The 21,257-nt window shown below is 39.9% G+C and overlaps 2 pseudogenes; one reads left to right on the top strand and one right to left on the bottom strand.

The window, feature by feature from the left end:
- Positions 1–5,598, top strand: part of LOC115691709 (structural maintenance of chromosomes protein 5-like) — a 29,228-nt pseudogene extending 23,630 nt beyond the window's left edge.
- Positions 5,599–6,777: 1,179 nt separating this feature from the next.
- On the bottom strand, positions 6,778–15,538 carry LOC115666051 (50S ribosomal protein L1, chloroplastic-like; annotated as a pseudogene).
- Positions 15,539–21,257: the final 5,719 nt, after the last annotated feature.

Raw genomic sequence — 21,257 nt, 5'->3', positions numbered from 1 at the left:
TCTCCTCTGCGCAACCTTTCTGTCCTCTCTTCACACCTTCACTCTCTCCCACCGCAGTTCCTTCTCATCTTCTCCTTTGCTCTCTTTCACAGTGTAGGGCAGCACTAATGAGTCCGCGATAGGTGGTTCAACTTCTTCTGCGATTTTTTGGATCTTCTTGTTTGGAATTGTTTCTACGTTGCCGTTGGCCTACAATTCTCTCGTGTGTGAAGACCAAAGCACTGCAGTTCGTGGACCACCATATTTTTTTAGATTCTTTGGGATAAATTAGAATTATCGATTTTTTTCAAGTTTTCAAAACCTTGAAAAAATCGATTTTTTTCTTCCCTTGATCTGATCTAGCTGATTGGGCTGGATCTCCTGACCGAAAGTCTATTTCTGGGTATTGTACTTTCTTAGGAGGGAATCTTGTGACTTGGCGCAGCAAAAAGCAGAATGTGATTGCTCGATCTAGTGCTGAAGCAAAATTTCGTGCAATGGCACATGGAGTTTGTGAACTGTTATGGCTTAAAGGATTACTTGAAGATCTTGGTGTATCTGTTCCTATTCATATCCTGCTATATTGTGATAATAAAGCAGCCATTAGTATTGCTCACAATCCTGTACAACATGACCGTACAAAACATGTGGAGATTGACAGGCACTTTATCAAAGAGAAGTTGGAGAGTGGTTTAATTTGTATGCCCTTTGTTCAGTCCAGTGATCAACTTGCTGATGTGTTGACTAAAGGATTGGGGAGTAAATTGTTTCATCTTGTTTTAGTCAAGTTGGGCATGTGTGATATCTATGCTCCAACTTGAGGGGGAGTGTTGAGATTACTTGGCTAATAGGGGCATATTTGTCTATTTCCTTTATTATTTTACGTATTGTAGCAATAAGGGTAATATTGTAATTTTGGCTTCGGTTCAGTTTTTTCTCTCAACAGATATGGGCCAACACTAATGCACAACAGTGGCAATTTTTTGCAAGTGGCTCTGTTTACCTCTACCAATCATTCTTATCCAGGCTTCAAGGATTTCAGCAGAAACTTTAATTTGCAAGGATTCGGCAGCTGTTTAATTGTTGGATGAGAATTTCAATTGCTGTTTAAATGTGCTTACCTCTGGCAAACTTGCAATTCGCTTATCATCAGGTAAGAAGGAGGTAGAAGATCATAGGCGGCAGCTAGCTGCTGCCAAGCAGCAGGCAGAATCAGTCACAGCTATTACTCCAGAACTTGAAAAGGCATTCCTTGAGGTTGGTACTTGCTTATAATTTCACCCAAATGCTTAAGCTATCAGTTTAGGTTTAGATTTACTGAGCAGTTCACTTGGCAATATTGGTATATTTGCCTCAGAGGGTAACGGATTTGTGTGCAGATGCCAACTACTGTTGAGGAACTGGAGGCTGCTATACAAGATAATATTTCTCAAGCGTATTCAATTCTCTTTCTAAACCCGAATATATTGGCAGAATACGAGGATCGTCAGCGCCAGGCAACTCTTGTTCTTGCTGTTTCATTAGTATCAAACATATGCTACTTCTGCCGTAACTTCACTTAATTTACAGATAGAGGCAATTGCAAGGAAACATGAAGCTGATAAAAGGGAACTGACAAGATGTTTAGCAGAAATAAATGCCCTTAAGGTGAGGGCTTTAGTTGTTGCTTGAAGTTGTTTCTGGATGGGTTAACTATTAGTCTCAAAGCTGAAATGCTTACTATGTAGCACGCCTGTATATACATTTATCTTCACTATGTATGAATGGCCTCTACAGTTTTATCTGAATGTACAAGTTGGCATATATGATGAGTAGATTTTTTTGCCAAATTTGAGCATGATCTTACTAGAAATTGCTGTTTCCATTCAGTTATGCATCCAGGAGGTTTCATGCAAAGTAAAGTCCTGGTACTGTATTATAACATTTATTATTAAGGCAATGTCGCTTAATTAATGCAATGATCCTTTTTCTCATAAGTGCTAAAACTTGGCCCAATTGTTGTATATATCACTATAATATTTGCCATCTTAAGTTTTTGCAATTACTCACTTCGTTGGGTGTGTTAACAAATGATAGGCATTACATAATAAGTCATATGATAGGGTAAATCGAAAGCCTGAACCAATTGACTTTGTTATACTTCATGGATAATTCTACATTATATTCTGATGATGCCTATGCTTTTGTGGATATTTATCTATAAATTGTGCAATTACTGTTTACAGTCTCCATTTAACGCAGTTTTTGGTGAAAACCTAGTTTTGTTGAAAAGAGAAGCAATGGGGGGTCAAGTCTTACAGTTTCATGATCCAAAGTAGAAATCATATTGAAACAGTTTGTTTGGTTGGATAGATTTTCCTTCGGGGAATGAAATTCCAGCGAGGACCTATTCACTGTTTGGTTCCAGCGATGCTGGTGAAGAAAATTATGGGTACAAAAAAATGGATTAGAATATTAATGTGAGGATCCTTCAGGCTTTTCTTGATTATACAATGAAAAAAAAAAAGGAGCTCCATTTTCCCTGTTAAGTTTGTCTCCTGGTATTTTGGATGTTTATGTAATATAAAACCAATAGCAAACTGAAAGTGCAACTACTAGGTGGAGGGCTTAAGTTTTGGGCATTTTGCCATATAAGCCTATGTAAAATTTTGTGAATGGTCACAAGTGTTGAAAGCATTCAGTCATCAAGACAAGACAAGTGCAACATTGTTTCAAGCATTTAACTGTTACTTGTTATGATTATTTTTTCAATTCTGTCAGTGTTGTTTTTCTTTCCTTTTCTTTTGTCATTATGGGTAACTGTTTGTTTTCCGGTTTGCACTGTCAACATTTGGTTTTTGTCCAAGATGCATGTGTTAACTACAGGATTGCTTCTACCAGCTTTCTCATGAGTTCATTTTCTCTGTAGAAGTTCTGATGTGAAACTATCTGCAGGAATATTGGCTGCCTACCTTGAGAAATATTGTGAGTCAGATTAATGAAACTTTTAGTCGTAATTTCCAAGAGATGGCTGTTGCAGGGGAGGTTTCATTGGGTGTGTATGTGATTCTAATGATGATTTTTTTTTTCTGGAATCATTACATACTCGCTTATTCAATGGTATTGTCCAGATGAGCATGGCTCGGACTTTGATCTATAAGGAATACTTATAAAAGTGAAATTCAGGTAAATGGATTCGAGCTTACCGTAGTTTCTATTAAGTCTGTGCGACTTTGCTTCATGTTTTAACTGACTTTTGAATGAACTTATTGCCTGTATACAAGAGGAATCTTTATCGAGGAAATATCAAGATCAATGTGAAGAAGCGTGTGCCTGACTTGAAAACTATTTTGGCACAAGTTGCTTCTATGATCCATCGATGGCTTAAAATTTATTACACTATCTCACATTGTTTCTCTACGGGGTTTATATGAGCATTACATGCACACAACCTCCCTACATTTAATAGTTTATCGTTTTGGATTGGACTTTCTAACATGGTTATAGAGTCAAGTTCTGCCTCAAGGTTTATTTTGCTTGTGTCTTCTTTTTTCAATTGCACGTGTTTGCAGTCTTGTATGCATGTAAGAAGGTGTGTTAAAGTATCCCATATTGCTTGTCGTCGGAGTTTATATTAGCTTTATATGCATGTAATCTACCTTTATTTAATAGTTTAAGCTTTTGGGCTATCAAAGTAAATTAGTTTATCCGAAATCATTCCTATTCAGTTAATTACGTATTTCAGTTTCAGGGTTATATCAAGAAAATGAATTGATGTAACTATTAATGTGAGTATCGTCAACCTGATCAGTTATGCTACCACCGTCAAATATCTTTATGGAGACCTTTGGGACTCTATGGGAGGATTGTAATTATCATGTTAATGAATTTGGTAGTTCAAAGGATGTTCAATGTTCCGGCCATCAGTTGGTCAACAAATGGGAGCAAATTGCTTTCTTTGCTTTAAGTGGGATTCTTGAAACAGAGTAGTTATTATGAGATCAATGGAATGTGGAAGCAGAATTATTATCTTTTTCTTCAATGGTAATTTCTCAGGTTTTCACAAAAGGTTTATGGAGTCAAAGTTCGGAAGGATACGATTTAACTCAGAAATAAAGCACTGGTCACTCTTACATGATTTTTTAGTTATATTTTAGTCTTTCCATACTGTGAAATATGTTACAATCATGGGTTACCAAAGAAGAAACTGCTTCAGTTTAAGCACTTGCTTTCCAGTTTCTACATGGAATGCACTATTATTCAGTCTTGCCATAGAGCCGCTGTATTACTCTTGCCTTACACGGAGTGCTTTTCTAAGTCACTCTTATACAGGTATTATTATATACAGTTTCCATTGTTTATTCTGATCTTAATCCTCTTGTATGGTAAATCAGGCAAGCTGGACAACTTCAAGTTCTTAGCGCTCACCACCAATCTGGAGGGTTACTTGGTAGTATAAAGATTTAATTTTTCATTGCTTAAAGCATGACAGGAGTGGGTAACATATTTTTGAAATACAGGAACGCTCTGTATCAACTATTCTTTATCTTGTTTCCCTTCAAGACCTGACTAACTGCCCATTTAGGGTGGTTGATGAGATAAATCAAGGTTTTGCCACCTCTTGGTAATTTTGAGCTGTTGACTTGAATAATATCTAGGAACATTTTCTCTGATATCTTTGGGTTCTTCCAGGAATGGACCCTATCAATGAAAGAAAGATGTTTCAGCAATTAGTCAGATCTGCCAGCCAACCCAATACACCCCAGTAAGCAAACCTACGAGTGATGCAGATAACTTCCGCATTTATTTATTAGGAAAGCCTAGATACGTTGTTGATTCCGTTCATCCCCCAATGTGTGGAATGTAAAGGTCCAATTTTGAGCATGGTATGCAGTATAGTAAGAATGCTTGATATCTTTCATATACAGATTTTTTCTGTTCAAGATTAAATAGACAATGCTATTTGGTTTGGTAGCCTGTACTTATGAAAGATTAGTTAATTTCCTTGCCAAGGAAGAAAACATTTCTGTTTGGTTTTGTCACGGGGAGAGAGAGAGAGAGAGTGAGAGAGAGAGAGAGAGAGAGAGAGAGAGGAATAAAATAGTTTGTCCAATGGTGCAGGTGTTTTCTTCTTACTCCGAAGTTGCTAATAAAATAATTTGTTCAATGGGGCAGGTGTTTTCTTCTTACTCCGAAGTTGCTACCGGATTTGGAATACAGCGAAGCATGTAGCATCCTGAATATAATGAATGGGCCTTGGATAGAGCAGCCTTCGAAAGGTCAGACACCACCATTTGTTTATCAGAATGTTTAGTTTGCCCTTTGTTTGATATTTGTGCACTCTTATTCTCATTTTTACCTATAAAGTCTCGTTGAAGCTCTACTTATTATGTTGTGCTGATGCAGTGTGGAGCAGCGGTGAGTGTAGGCGTTCAGTCACAGGCTTGGTTGGCAAAAGTCGATGCTGATATTGATCTCTCTACAATATTTATTGCATGGATGCAATAACATTTGGTAGTGTGATGTGAGACATTTTCTGCCTACATGTCAGTTTTGTGTTGAATATGCCTCTTAAGTTTTGGTGCTGGACATTAGGGTTTTCTTAGTTATTGTATAGAAAAATAAGGTTGCATCTGGATTTACGGGCACTATAGTATTTAACATGTCAGTTAGTAGTGCCCCTGGTTCTCATGGGATGCTATTGACATTGCTGCTTGGTGACAAATTGCCGCACTCTGTTCTTTGTATAGATTGTAGTTGAATGACTTGGCATTGTATTGTCAACTAATCTAAATAGTAAATGATAATGGTTTGGCCTCCGCATTGAGCTCCGGCTGAAGAGTCAGACCTGTTGAACACTGTCTCAAATCTAAGGGATAACGGGAAAACCTTGCGAAATTTCCTTCTAATTGCGCCTTATTTTTCTCTTTTGCTGATCCGCACCTAAAATGTTTCCTGCTCAATTGACCGTCCAAGCTGAAACATCTGATCCGGCACTATGATCAAAGATAAAAGCATATTGAGCAGGGATTAGTGCAGCTAAGTCGAGATGATAAGTTTCCCAAATGCCGCTTTACTCTGGCTCCATCATGGATTCTGAATGGATGAAGTCTACGAGGACCACTCACAGCCGTAAAGCTAACTACTTTTCTTCAAGAGGGTGTAAAAGTCATTTTCAGTGGTTCATCTATGTATTTTACGTAGATGGGCTACCTTTTTACGCACTACTGTTCCATGAAGTAGATAATGATCTTGGCAAGGATTTGGTGTTAAGGCTTTTCAAGGTATCTTTCCTAGTGACCATCTATTGCATTTGGATAAAGCGTAATTATAGACATTTTTAACACAAGTCAATCGATGCCATCAACATCTTGGCTAAAATTCGTAAACTTGTCAAAGGACGCACTACAAAAACTTTAGACCCTCTAAGACAAATGTAATATTGGCTTATATATGAAGACTCCTTGCTGGGGAATGTCCCTAAGCTTATGTACGTCGTCTCATAAATGATGCTTACATTTTTATCAAAAAAATAAGTAGATAATGATCTTATCAATCAATCTTGGAGTCTACATCGTCTACGGAAGACAAATCACCCCATGAAGTGAAACTTACTGTGAGAATTGCCATATTTTGCTGGCTTGCCATGTTTGAAATTGCCAAAGGCAGACATAAGGGTTTTCTGCACATAATGTGCATGGGTTTTTCTCTTCTCTTGGACGTCACATTCCGAAGTACCCAATAAAATTCATATACTGCTAATCTTGCCGTTTATTGACTTCCATAAAATAAAACCCTTTAACCATGAAAAAGCACCTGTACAACATGCTGGTATATCACCTTAATTTAAGGTGCAAGCACGGAGAATAAGGTCCCAATTCATCTAGGTATTTTGCTCATGCCCACAGCCATCTATAGAAGCAAATAGCTATTTTGAGGCCATCAATGAAATGTACTTTGCGACATGCAATCCCTCGTATGATTTCTCTCACCTTCCCATCCCTCTATGGACAATGTCATTCCTCAATACTCAAATAAGTAAGAACACGGACCCAGGAAAGACAATTTACAGCCTTATGTTTAAGCATTTGATGGGAGATTGTAATCAAGCATCTCCCTTATGTTTAACCGAATAGATGGCCCCATTGAGGAGCATATGTGCGCACTTTTCCAATACACTCCTTTTGCACCAGATGGCTTGTTTGATTCTATAGATTTCTGTCGAAGAAACACAGCAGATATTTAAGACATGCTTGGCAACTTGCCAAATAGTGATTGATTTTGTTCTTTTGTTCCCAGAATCAATTTGGGAACAGAAATCCGTTTGTTAAATTTTTTGTGCCCGAGGACAATTTTTTGCAAAATTGTGCCCAGAATCAGTTTTAAAACAGAATCAAGAATAAAAAAAAAAGTAATTTCTTGATTCTAGAATAATTTTTTCAGAACTGATTCTTCTTGATTTTTTTTCTTTTTTTTGGTTGTTATTGTTCTTCGGCCCCGCCACCCACCGACCACCGGCGACCGTCGCCAGTCGCCGAGCTAGGGCCGGCGAGGGCGGCTCGCGGCCTCACCCAGCCAAGGCGAGGCCGACCTCGCTGTCGCCACCGGCGAGGGCCGCGACACCCTCGCCGGCCTTGGCCTGTGGCCGGTTGCCGACCGGCCAAGAAAGGAAGGGGAAAGAAATGAAAAAAAAAGAGAAATAAAAGAAATAAATATTAAAAAATTCAAAATATTATTAAAATATTATTAATAAAAAGAAATTTCGTGTAGTTACCAAACGCATTTTTGTTCTTTTTCTATTCTAAGAACAAAAATTTTGAGCAGTTACCAAACGCCTTCAAATGCTTAGAAATTATTTTCGAGCACAGAATGGTTGCCATGCGCAGTCTTAGTATACTATCGGCATGATGACGAAACAACTCATCTTATAGGAGCATGAGAACATACTACTGCGGCAAGAAAATTCACAAGGTCTTCTCTGGGAAAGTCGACTTTTCCGAAAGGTATGTGAACAATCCCAGTCTTGTCCGCTCTGAATTCAACTTTCCCCTGCTTAAATTCTGCAATAGCCTGAAATAACAATTCGGCAAAGTCATTGCTCCTACCTATCACGAAGCCTGTATAATTACGTTTCAGCTAATTAAAAGAACCAACAATGCCACATATACTAGCCTTGCGGCTACTCTCTTAACTGCCATCCATAGATCATAGAATGCACCACAACTTTGACTTTCTATATCTCATTAATAAATCAAGCAATTACATGTTTTATGGACTTCCTCTTGACAGAGTTTGCAGAATAACAAATGAACTAAGTAGTACATCTGATGCATCCACTGAAGAAGGAAAAAGCATGGATATTTGCCTGTTCGACTATACCTGAGGCATGAGTCCTCGTGGTCCCAGAAGCTTTCCTAAACTGGCAACCTGACACACGGTAAACACTTTATGAAAATACAAACCCGAAATCTTATAGCTCGGATATGTGCATAGATAGCGACTTCCTGAAAGTAGTTCAACAAGAAGACCACGAGCAAAAGTCAACAGTTAAAGATCAGCTAGATAAACCTTCAGTTTCTTTCTTAACCAATTGCACAGGAATATTTTGCAGGCATATCAAATAAGACCGGCTAAAACACTATCAGAGAAAGGCAATTTCTACTTTAGCTTCTGTTAGAGTAGAATTATTTTTTATTTTCTAGGTTTTATTCCTTTTTTACATATATAAGGGCATTATGGTCATATACAATTCATATTTAATATAAATATATCGTGATGGGTGTAGGGTTTCTGTTACACACAGAAACCAAGAGCCCCTTTCTTGGATTTTACAATCTCTTTCTTTCTCTCTTCTTCTCCTCTCTTTTTCTTCTCTCTTCCTTCTTTTCTCTCGTTATTTTTCTGCGGGTTCTCTAATCAGCTTAGTAACATGGTATCAGAGCACGGTTTGACTACCTGATTCCCTGGTCCTATTGCTGGTTTGAGAGTCCCCTAATAACCCTATTCCTTCTCTGGTGCGTAGCCACCTAAAGCTACAATTTTTACCTATTTTCTCTTCAAGTCCCGATACATATAAGATCAGGAGAAATCAGATTTATCAGGTTCTGTTTGTGACAATGGATTACAACACTTCCTGATCAGCAGATTCAAGGATCAGGGTATTTCGTTGATTATGCAGCCTATATTTATAAAATTTCAGCATCCCTTTGTTTGATTGATGGAGCCAGTCGCATCTGATTATATGTTGGTATTGCTGTTTTATTTCTTGCACTGAAGTTTCGGCCTTTTTGATCGGTGGTAGATATATTTATATTGAGATTTTCACCATGAATGGCACTAAGTCTTCTACGGACAGTGTCAATGTTCAGATTACCACCATTAAATTGAATGGATCCTCCAATTACTTGCTATGGGCTCAAGCTGTGAAGGTTTATATTAATGCCAAAGGGAAACTTAATTATCTTACTACAGAACCCCCTGCTGAAAACTCTAAAGACTATAGTGACTGGATGAGAGAGAATGATACACTTTTGGTGTGGTTATGGAATAGCATGGAACCATCCATTGCTGCTAATGTCATGTTCCACACAACTGCCAAGGGAGTGTGGGATGATCTTATGGAGAGTTACTCACAAGACAAAAACATGTCTATGAGCTCTATGAGAAGATCTTTAATTTTAAACAGGGGGACAAGTCTCTTGGAGAGTATTATAGTGCTTTGAAAGGCATGTGGGAAGAACTTAATCTTTATCAGCCCATCACTACTAATCTTGAGACACTAAAGACACAACGAGCTGAATTTCAGGTGGCCAAGTTTTTATCAGGCTTGAATGCTGACTTACAGCCTATGAAGAGTCAGCTTCTTGCTGGAGAGAGAGTTCCTTCTATGAATGAAGCATTTTGTCGGATTCAGCGCATTGTCCCTCCGTCTTCTACATCATCTAAAGATAATTCAGCATTTGTGGCTAGTAGTGGTGTTCGTGGTCGTGGTGGATTTTCTAATAGAGGTCGTGGTTTAGGGGGAGGTCGCGGTCGTGGTGGTGGACGTAGTGGACAAAATTCTGATCGAGATAGCCGTCAGTGTATATACTGCGGCAAATCTGGTCATATTGTTGACACATGTTGGGCCAAGCATGGCAAGCCTGAGTGGGCTCAGCGATTAGTTACTGCAAATGCTGCTATGGCTGAAGGGAGTGCTGGAAATGTGTCTTACGGCAACACGAATCCATCTATCCCAAGTGGGGGTAGTTCTTCTGAGTCCGCGTCTCGGGATGATACGGTCGCACAACTCATCAAGCGTGTCCAACAACTGGAGGCTTCCAATTTCTCATCTACTGCCACTCTTGCACGTACAGGTAACATGGCCTTTTTCTCTACTTTGTCTCCTGGCACCTCTTGGGTCATTGACTCGGGAGCTTCTAGTCATATGACCGGTAAGCAAGAATTATTTTCTTCCCACCATAACTCTAGTCCTTCACCTGAAGTTATTCTAGCTAATGGTTCCTCTACTCAAGTGGTTGGATCAGGGGCTGTTTCACTTACACCCTCCTTATCCTTGTCCTCCGTTTTACATGTTCCCCAACTTCCTTTGAATTTGTTATCTGTTAGTCAGTTAACTAAAAATCTTAGTTGTTCTGTTACATTTTACCCCTCCTATTGCATTTTTCAGGACCTTCAGACAAAGAAGAAGATTGGTGGAGGGCATGAACATGATGGACTTTATTATCTGGATGGTGTCTCCACTGCTGACTCCAATGGTCTAGCTGCTAGTCCTATTACCCCCCTATTATGGCATTCCCGTTTAGGGCATTTATCTTTATTTAAGTTACAGCAAATAATTCCCGAGTGTAAATCAATTTCTACTCGAGTGTGAGGCTTGTGAACTTGGGAAACATCATCGTAGTTCTTTTCCTAGTCGTAGTGATTCTCGTGCATCTACTTTATTAGAACTTGTTCATTCAGACATCTGGGGACCTTCCCGTGTTGCTAATAGAAATGGTTTTAAGTACTTTGTTACTTTTGTGGATGATTATTCTCGTCTAACATGGCTCTATATGCTTCATGATCGTTCTGAATTTTTACATGTTTTTCAATTATTTCATCGTGAAGTTACTAATCAGTTTAATACATCCCTTAAAATTTTGCGAACAGATAATGCTCTAGAATACTCACAAAAATCAATTTCTTTGTTTTGTTCTAGTCTTGGCATTATACATCAAACAAGTTGTACTTATACCCCTCAGCAGAATGGTGTGGCCGAGAGAAAGAACCGTCACCTTCTAGAAGTTGCTCGTTCACTCTTGTTACATATGCATGTCCCAAAATCATTTTGGAGTGATGCTGTCCTTACTGCTTGTTACCTTATAAATCGTATGCCTTCCACTGTCCTCAATCAACAGTCACCAATCAGTATTGTATTTCCTGACAAGCCGTTATTTCCTCTTACCCCGCGTGTCTTTGGGTGTGTCTGCTTTGTCCATAATCTACGACCTGGTGCTGATAAACTATCCCCTCGTGCTACTAAATGTGTTTTTCTCGGGTATTCACGTACTCAAAAGGGATATCGGTGTTATGATCCTATGACTTGTGCTCAATATGTCAGTGCTGACGTTACTTTTTTCGAGGGCACACCATACTATTCTACTGAGGGTAAAGAGTTTTCAACTGACATTGTAGCTGATCCTCCTATTCCACAACTTATTCCCTTAGATTCTGTTAGTCCTTCCGTACCTCCTCCCTTGCAGGTATATCAGCGGCGAAAGCAGTCTACGGCACCACCGGTCTCCAGCTCTTCCGTGCCCTCCGTTCAATCTCCCTCCTTGTCTCCTGGTCCGGACGATCTTCCGATTGCCCTTCGCAAAGGTACTCGTTCTTGTACACAAAAATCCTCTTTTGCTTACCCTATCGAGCGTTATGTGTCTCTTTCACATCTTCCTTCTCCATTACATGACTTTGCTCTATCATTACATACTCACACAATTCCTACTTCTACCACTGAGGCCTTGTCTCATCTCGAGTGGAAGAGAGCTATGGATGTAGAAATGGAAGCTTTGGTGTCCCGCCAAACGTGGTCTTTGGTTGATCTTCCTCTTGGGAAAGATGTGGTGAAGTGTCGTTGGGTGTACACTATCAAGTATAACCCGGATGGCTCAGTTGAGCGTCTCAAAGCTCGGCTCGTTGCTAAAGGTTTTACTCAAACTTATGGAGTGGATTATTTTGAGACTTTTTCCCCCGTGGCACGTCTCAATTCTGTTCGTGTTATTATTTCTCTTGCTGTGAATTTTGATTGGCCATTATATCAATTGGATGTCAAGAATGCTTTTCTTTATGGTGATTTGTCTGAAGAAGTATATATGGAGCAACCTCCTGGGTATGTTGCCCAGGGGGAGGATCGCAGTAAAGTATGCCGGCTACATAAAGCCATTTATGGGTTGAAACAATCTCCTAGAGCATGGTTTGAGAAATTCAGTTCAGTGATTTCCAAGTGTGGTTTTCACCAATGTTATTCTGATCATTCTGTTTTTGTTCGCAAGAAGGAGTCGGGAGTGGTCATTCTTGTTGTTTATGTGGATGATATAATCGTCTCTGGTAGTGATGCGACCGGAATTTCTGAGGTTAAATCTTTTCTTCAACAGCAATTTCAGATTAAAGACTTGGGAGCTCTTAGGTATTTTCTAGGTATTGAAGTTTTACGAAGTAGGAAAGGTATTAATTTGTCTCAGCGAAAGTATGTTCTTGATCTTTTATCTGAGACTGGTACACTAGCTTCCAAGCCAGTTGATACTCCTATGGATCCAAATCAAAAGTTTGGAGTTGATGATGGAGATGATACTGAAGATAAACATCGGTATCGGCGTCTAGTTGGGAAACTAATTTATCTTACTGTTACACGTCCCGATATTTCTTTTGCTGTTAGTGTGGTGAGTCAGTTTATGGAATCACCCAAGAAGGCTCATTGGGATGCTGTTTGTCGCATTCTTCGATATCTTAAAGGCTCTCCTGGTAAGGGACTGATTTATAAACCGAATGGTTCTTCCACCTTAGTTGGCTATTCTGATGCTGATTGGGCTGGGTCAAAGTGTGATCGGCGGTCTACGACTGGGTATTGCACCTTTCTTGGTGGTAATTTGGTTACTTGGAGAAGCAAAAAACAGACTACCATTGCCAGATCTAGTGCGGAGGCTGAATATCGTGCTATGGCACAAACTGTGGCTGAATTGCTGTGGTTGAAATCTCTTCTCCAGGAGCTTGGATTTTCTATTAATCATCCTATTGATATGATGTGTGATAATCAGGCAGCTATTTATATTGCTGGAAATCCTGTTTTTCAAGAGCGAACTAAGCATATAGAAGTTGACTGTCACTTTGTTCGTGATGCTGTGAAGCAGAAGTTGGTTGCCACTCCTTACGTTGCCTCTAGAGATCAGTTTGCTGATATGTTCACTAAAGCGTTGTTTCGTCCTGCCTTTGTTGCTGGTTGTTCCAAGCTAGGCATGGGTGACCTATATGCTCCAGCTTGAGGGGGAGTGTTAGAGTAGAATTATTTTTTATTTTCTAGGTTTTATTCCTTTTTTACATATATAAGGGCATTATGGTCATATACAATTCATATTTAATATAAATATATCGTGATGGGTGTAGGGTTTCTGTTACACACAGAAACCAAGAGCCCCTTTCTTGGATTTTACAATCTCTTTCTTTCTCTCTTCTTCTCCTCTCTTTTTCTTCTCTCTTCCTTCTTTTCTCTCGTTATTTTTCTGCGGGTTCTCTAATCAGCTTAGTAACAGCTTCCAAATGAATCTACCAAATCCTGAGAAATGTTGACACAAACACACACACACACACACACAGCCCTTAAAAGTTGAATTTCACCCGAACCATCATCATGATGTATAATATGAGATGAGCCACCAGTACCAATGCGAAATTATATGCTTATCAAAGATTTGCAACTTGTCAGAACAACTTATCAGAGGGAGAAGACATGTTTCTTCACAGTTCTTCCTCGGACAAGATTTAGAAGTTACTTCAAGCACATGGAAGCAGAACTTTGGATAAACAAATAACCAGTCATATAAAAAGCAGAGAAGTACCTTGGCAATCATATCTGGGGAAGCAATTAATTTGTCAAAATCCATGAATCCTCCTTTGATCTGTTCTATCAAGTCCTCTCCTCCAACCAATCTGCTCCTGCATTCTTTGCCTCATCGAACTTTTCACCTACAGATAATCGACACCTCCATGATGAGTCAAAGCAACACTGACTATGTTGCTGTCCAGTGAAAATTCATCAAGTATGTTTACTTCCAAGCCAAAGCTTGATACGCGGTTCAGATGACAAGTGGATAATATGATAGCAGTTCTGAGTTCACCATCATTCATCAAAGCATGAGTCGGCTTAATAAGCAAAATGATACTGAGGATTGAGCTACCACCTTGCGTAAGCGCAGCCACTTTGACAGCCTGTCCAGTTCCTTTGGGTAAGTTCACCTAGAGACAGAGATTATTGGACTATGAGGAATATCTAACTGAAGTAAACATGAGTTCAACGTATGAAGCAAGCAAGAGAAACTCACAGTCGCCCTCACCTGTTGATCATTGTACTTAGGGTCGATGTTCAGCCAGATATGGGCTTCAGCAGTTTCGACAAACTTGCCACTAGCTGTCTCTTTCAGCAAGGAAATTGCCGTATTCAGGTCATACTCCTTTTTATTTTCTCTAAGTTTCTGAATTTCCAAGAATCTCTTCGACCTAGTCTGGCATTTAAAAGATGTAAATTAACCAGGGCAAGCGAGAAGAAGGAACGATGACGGAATGCTTGTTAAAACTTTGAGAAGAGCAACTATATGAACACGACTCAATCTCCGCAATTCGGACTTATACCAGGTGTCAAGGTATAGGTAGATCTTATTGTAAATCATGAGAAAGAGCTCCGAGAATTTCAGAAGAGAAACTTAAAAAAACCAAGTCGTACTTCTCATAAAAATCACTACTTGATTTTTCCAACTATCCAACAACAAAAATCAGAGATTAAAAAGGAAAAAGGAAAAAGACAAACGATGATAACACAATAAAAAAGAATTGAACGATTGAACTAAGACAGTAACCTCACAATTCGACACAAGCAAAGAACACACTACGTACTCTGTCCCTCTTGAGAGGCGAAGTGGCTGTGCCTTTCTTGGGCGGATTGCCTCTCTTGGGCGGACCCACGGTGACGGTGGCTACAGTAGCTCCTTCTTTGCATTCCTCCTCAGCTACCTCGGCCTCGGCGGCGATGGCGGTCACCACAAGGCTGAGAGAGCCACCGCGTCCGGAGTTGTTGTGGATTCTGGAATCATTCAAGCAGCAAAAATTAAGAGAGTTGAGAATCAAAGGAGGAGAGAGGAAGCACGAGCGGGGGTTCTTGAAGGAGAGGAGAGAGAGAGTGAGCTCCTGAGCTGCGGACAACGAGGAGGACAACGAGCGCGCTACGGCTACCGACGACGGCGTTGCGCAAGACGCCATTTTTTTTTCTCTGGGTGTAGTGTTTGGCATTGAGAGAGTGGGAGTATCGAGTGTCGATACGAAGGGGAAGATGATCAGATAAGAGGAGCTGTTCTGTTATCCTGTTTCTCTCTCTGTTTACGCTTAAAATTTACTTTCTTCGTTCCCCTCTTTTTATTTTTCTCATTTCTCTTTTTTTTTTCTTGGCCTTTTCATTAAGTATTTTATTAGGAAAAGAATGTTATTTTTTCCCATGCATGCTTACTTGGTTGAAGGAGGGTTTCCTACCTCTAGCCTTAGGGAGCTCTGGATATATGACTGCAATAAACTCAATACGCTGCCCAATCACATGTACAACCTCACTTCTCTTCGACAATTATGGATGATTAAATGTGCAGGGTTGTCAACTTTTCCATCAAAAGGTCACCCCACAAACTTAACCTTACTCTGGAGTAAGGATATCACAATATTTGAGCTTCTTTTCAATGGGGTTGGCACAACTCAAAGTCCTTGGAGAACTCAGGGTCGGAAATGTCCAGATTTGGTGCCTCCAGCCGGTGAGAAAGGGATCGCTTCTGCTGCTTCCTGCCTCTTTGACAAGCTTGACTGTCTGAGATCATCCGAAGCTGATATATCTATCTTCCATAGGTTTTCAATAACTTTCCTCCCTTTAGTATGTGAATGTCTTCAACTGCCCCATGCTTCTTTTCCAAAGCTGGCCTGTTTCCCTAGCTTCAGCAGCTGCACATCTCTAGTTGTCCTCTGTTGCAACGGTGAACCGGAAGATTAAAAAATGAGAGCTCAGCAAGATGGACCTTGTTCCCTATGTTGAAATTGGCGGAACTTGTGCCTGGTTTCACAAGCACTAATGAAGATGCCGGGACACCTGGAGCTAAGGAGGATAATGCATTATCACGACGAGCTAAAGCGATGCATTTTAGGGACCTATCTACTTTCAGAAGAAATCTCTACCTAGAATATGTTGCTTTTATGTTTTTTCAGCATTATGTTCAGTGCTTCTCCCATGCTTTTTCTTCTCGAAGTGTTGATCAGGCAAATGGAATCTCTATTTTCCTCTAAACCTCGTGCTAACCTAAAAACGTTTGTCTTATAATCGCCATAATCAGTATCTCATAGGCCAGCAGCTGCTCTGTTCATAACCACCCTTGTACCTTTTTTTACTCGGGACGTAAATATCCGTCCAGATGATGCTCGCTATTGACTGATTGCTTACTACGAAGAATACATTCATCACTGTGGCCTTTTCAGAGAGAGCGCAGCTAAAGTTACAGATGATTCAAGGCTCTCCTACCAAGAAGAAGATTGCTTTCTGAAGGCAGTTTCAGAGACATGCAGAAAATACTTTCGTCAGCCAAGCGACTTATTAGCAGTGACAGCCGTGCATGTATTCTGCATATGTTCTAGTTTCTCGGGTCCTGACATTACGTACGATTCCTAAATGTGGAACTGCATCAGGAGTCTCCCGAAACTGAGCTTTTTCTTTTATCTTCTTGTGAAGTAGGTTGTATGTTTCTGGCTTGCTTATAACAGTTCCTCCTTTGTGAGAAACCTTTTTATGAGCGAGGTGATGTATATGTAGCTTGTTGTGGAATAAATTTCCATGTACTTATACTGGTTTTATTCAATAGTAGTTATGAGGTGAATCTTTGAGACAAATAGTTGAAAATTTTCCGAAGACGTAGTAAAGAACCAGTGTGAGAAGGAGACATCCTTATCCTTGGAGATTAATATAAAATTCAACATGAAACCGTGGCAAGAAAAAAAAATGCCGATTATGGTGTACATGCGACAGAGTACAAACTTGGTGCTGCAACTCCCTAATGAGGCCTATAACAGGCCTTTTTCTTGAACCTTTCTTCGTTTGTGGCAGAAATAGGCTATAAGAATACTTCATTACTAGCCTTTGGTGTCTATGCAGACTAACAAGACCACACACCAACTGCGCGACTTTATTTGGCTTACGCAGGCAGGATCCATCAAACATTTTCATCTCTCTAGATCTTTAAGACGATCCGTATCCTGAGGAATCAAGCATATCTTGAAAAGTGAAAACTCGTATGCGCAAAGTGTGACCGAAAGACCACCTTGCACCTACAGGACCCAATCAATTCGGCCAGGTTTGCCTTCTAATTTTCATTTTGACTCTGCTCTGATGGCCCAGGAAACCAAACGCTCTTGCCCTCCAGGAAATTGTTCTGCCTTGCCCTCCAGCTCCATCTGGCTGAGGGATGGAAAATTACCAGCCTTTGCTGTCTCGCTCCTTTCACCAGTCAAAGCACAAATTTTCGGCCAGAGCAATGCACAAATGACCCCCCAGAAAAGGTACAACTCAGCACCTAATAAAACACGAACATTTCCCTTTGGTTTTAACTAACAATCACAAAAGGTCTTAAGCAGAATTCCACAAAAATCCCATGCGAATTCCATGATAATTTCCAAAAGGGCATCTGCCTAAATTGAACTAAGTATCTGATGTATTTACATATGTATCTGGAATTTCACAAAAGAAAAAAGCGAGTCTCCTTTCTGTTACACCTAGAGGAATCTTTGAACCTCAGGTTGTATAGCTGAATTTCACCAATGAAAACTTTGGAAGCATCAAAAGTTCTTTGATCAAATGCCTTCGACTTTTTCCAAAAAAATAGCACAATTATGACGATCCCAACGAAAAAAATTAAAATCCAATTCCCGCTTCCTTGAGGTTGCAAAGGGTGATCTCACTCCATCACATGATTGGCAGCAGTCAGTACGATCAGCAGCAGTAAGAGATGCCACATTCGACTATTGCCAGTACGACAACGAAATACAGGCCTTCATGAAGACATTTTCTTAGCATGGAGGTGAAGGGGAGGAAACTGGTTCACCAGCTCTTGCTTCAGAATGAGTCTTTTAACACTTTTTCATCTGCTAGTTCACAAAGCCTAGCCAAAATCCATTTGTAGCTTCCATTAGTCATGCAAATGTTGGTGATCCATGATGATTAACCAACGATAATCAACATTATACAGCTCAAAGGACACCAGCATCAAAAGCAAGGCCATATAGATGCAAAGCACAACCTGTAGAGAGATTTTGAGGAAATGAGGATCCAATCTTAAAATAAGAAAGAAGGCATATAAAGAGCCTAGTCAGAATCTGTCAAATTATCCAGCCCTAAACTTTTTCCATAGAGAGTCAACATTTGAATTTGTGACAAACAAAATTAGTATTTAAATGAACCTGACTAGACTGAAAATACTAATTTATTAATACTAAAACGAGTTCATCCTACTGAGCAGAACCAATGAAATCCCGACTGTACAAAGGCATTTTGCATCAAGGTTTTCTCTATGTTTTCCATATAGATTCCAGACAGGCCCATTAACTTGACAATGTATCCACACATGCAGGGTGGCTAACACGTCTAGGTGCTGTATCCTTTTGGCACTCATTTCCTTGCGTGTCGTAAATGAAAAGACCAACAATATGAGGGCAATGAAGAGGCTGGTTCCTAAAACAACCGACATAATCGATTTTTGACCATATTTGCATAAGCACGGTAGAAGGTCGAGTGGAAGATCATGCAGAAGAACAGATACTAAGTTCAAGACCAAATCAAAGAGGCCATAAGATGGAATCAAAATTCACCAAATTTATCTGTTCTCGATATAGAAAGAAGTAGATACCTGCCCAAAACATCACAAACTAATTGGTCATCAATGTATGTTAATTTCTTGACTGGAAGCTACAGGCTCAGCCCTTATGCTGGGAAGATCATATTCCGAACTGCATTTCAAAGTCGGTAGTTTCTTTTGCATTTCCTTTCATAGAAAGGGAGAAGAGAGTTAAGGGCTCCATTATATTTGATTTGTGTCTCTCAAAAATTTATGCTACTCCATTATATATGATTTGTGTCTCTGAAGAATTTATGCTACTCAAATGGTTCAGTATATGCAAATATCTTTAAAAACTTTCTGACGAAACGGTGCCCTCAACCTCTCGACAGGAAAAAAATGTGGCAGAGAAGAAGAAAGAAAACAGATTTAACAAGGAAAAGCCAAGGTAAGCCAGGATTTCAAGTTCTCAGTTCTAAGCCAACAATAAATGACCGTCGCTCAAAAGCCGACTAATTCTCGGTAAGTTGCAATATTCATATTACATCATGCAGGCAAGGAGGAGCCACCCACTCAAATTTACACGCACACACCGTGTGGTAATACTCGATTTACGAACTAATTATTGGTAAGTAGGAAGATTCATATTAAATCATGCAGGCAAGGAAGAGCCACCCGCTCAAATTTACACAAACACCGTGTGCTAATGCTCGATTAAGGGAATGAAAAACTATTGCAAAAGAGTGATTAAAATAGTGTGGCAGAGGATAACTAAGTAAATAATAAACTCCACCAGATCGCCTGGAAAGTGGAGAAAGAAAGATCCTAGATAGAAATCGCAGTTAATTTTGACTAATAAATGAGAGTATCCATAAATCCTACAATTCACGCCATGAACTCTGTTCATCAGCTATTTTGCTAGAAAAAACTTATCGTTGAATTAACAACATTTATGAAAGAGCCCACACAGCTATGGGACTTTACAGGGAAAGTAAATCAGACTTTTAATTCCCGAAGCATTCGGATTGTTAACTATTGAAATCTGGAACAACATCAAATGGCCATAAGTGAAAATTGTTAGTGACTATCATTACCAAAATGAATAATGATAGCGAAGTTCCAAAACCATCTAAATGTGTGATCTCACCATTCACCTGTCTGCGAGGTGTACACTTTCTTCTAATTGCTTCATTATGTCATCATGAACTTGCCCTACAAAAGAATGATATTCTTCAGATATTCAGTTACGATAATATAAAAAATTAAAAGTATACCACAAATAATGAAACAACCCTTTCGTATTAATTGTTCTCAAACCCATAATGAACCAATCAATTCAACCTGTTGAACCATGAACCGATCCAAAGTCATATCCCACTAGACCAGTGACCGTGTATGGGCGGAAGCGTTTTGAAATGGTATTGACCCGGTTTAACCGGTCAAACTGAGGCAATTAGATTTTTTCTAGAGTTATCAAGCCAATCAAATATTTATTACTCCCCAGCAGAAGCCTACGATTACTAATATTAAAGTATATGTCTAGGCGTTATTTGCAACAAAAAGGGTTTTGACGTGTGCTTGGCACTCCTTTCGTTAGCATGACAAGCATCGCAATCGCTAAAAGAATTAATGATATTTTAACAAAGGGTTAATACCACGAAAAACCCTAAACTGATACAGTTACGACAATTTTACCCCAAACTATTTTTTTTTACCACAAAAAACCCCAAACTGATACACTTGTGATAAATTTACCCCAAACTATTTTTTTGACCACCAAAAATCCCAAACTGGTATACTTATGACAATTTTACCCCAACTAATTTTTTAATATTATTTTTATTTTTTTATTTATTTTTTTCTTTTTTTCTTTTCTTTTCTTTTCTTTTTTTCCTTAATCTTCTTCATCTTTAATTTCCGGCCGGTCGCCGGACCGGTGATGGGCCAGAGGCGGAAGCCGGCGGGGCCGAGCCCTCGCTAGATTGGGCGAGGCTCAACCTCGCCCAGCGCCGGCGAGGTCGAGCCTCGCCAGATCTGGCGAGGGCTCGGCCCTGCCGGCTATTGGCGAGGCTCGACCTCCCCGGCGCTGGGCGAGGCCGACCTCGCCGGCGGCCCGCAAGTTCGAGCCTCGCTAGATCTGGCGAGGGGTCGACCCCGTCGGCCGCTGGCGAGGGGTCGACCCCGTCGGCCGCTGGCGAG

This window comes from Syzygium oleosum, unplaced genomic scaffold, assembly GCF_021117445.2.
Source record: "Syzygium oleosum isolate NSW1041296 unplaced genomic scaffold, Sole_v2.1 Sole_v2.02, whole genome shotgun sequence".
NCBI classification, from domain to species: domain Eukaryota; kingdom Viridiplantae; phylum Streptophyta; class Magnoliopsida; order Myrtales; family Myrtaceae; genus Syzygium; species Syzygium oleosum.
The sequence above is the reverse complement of the archived record's forward strand: the minus strand, read 5'-3'. Positions and strand labels throughout refer to the sequence as shown.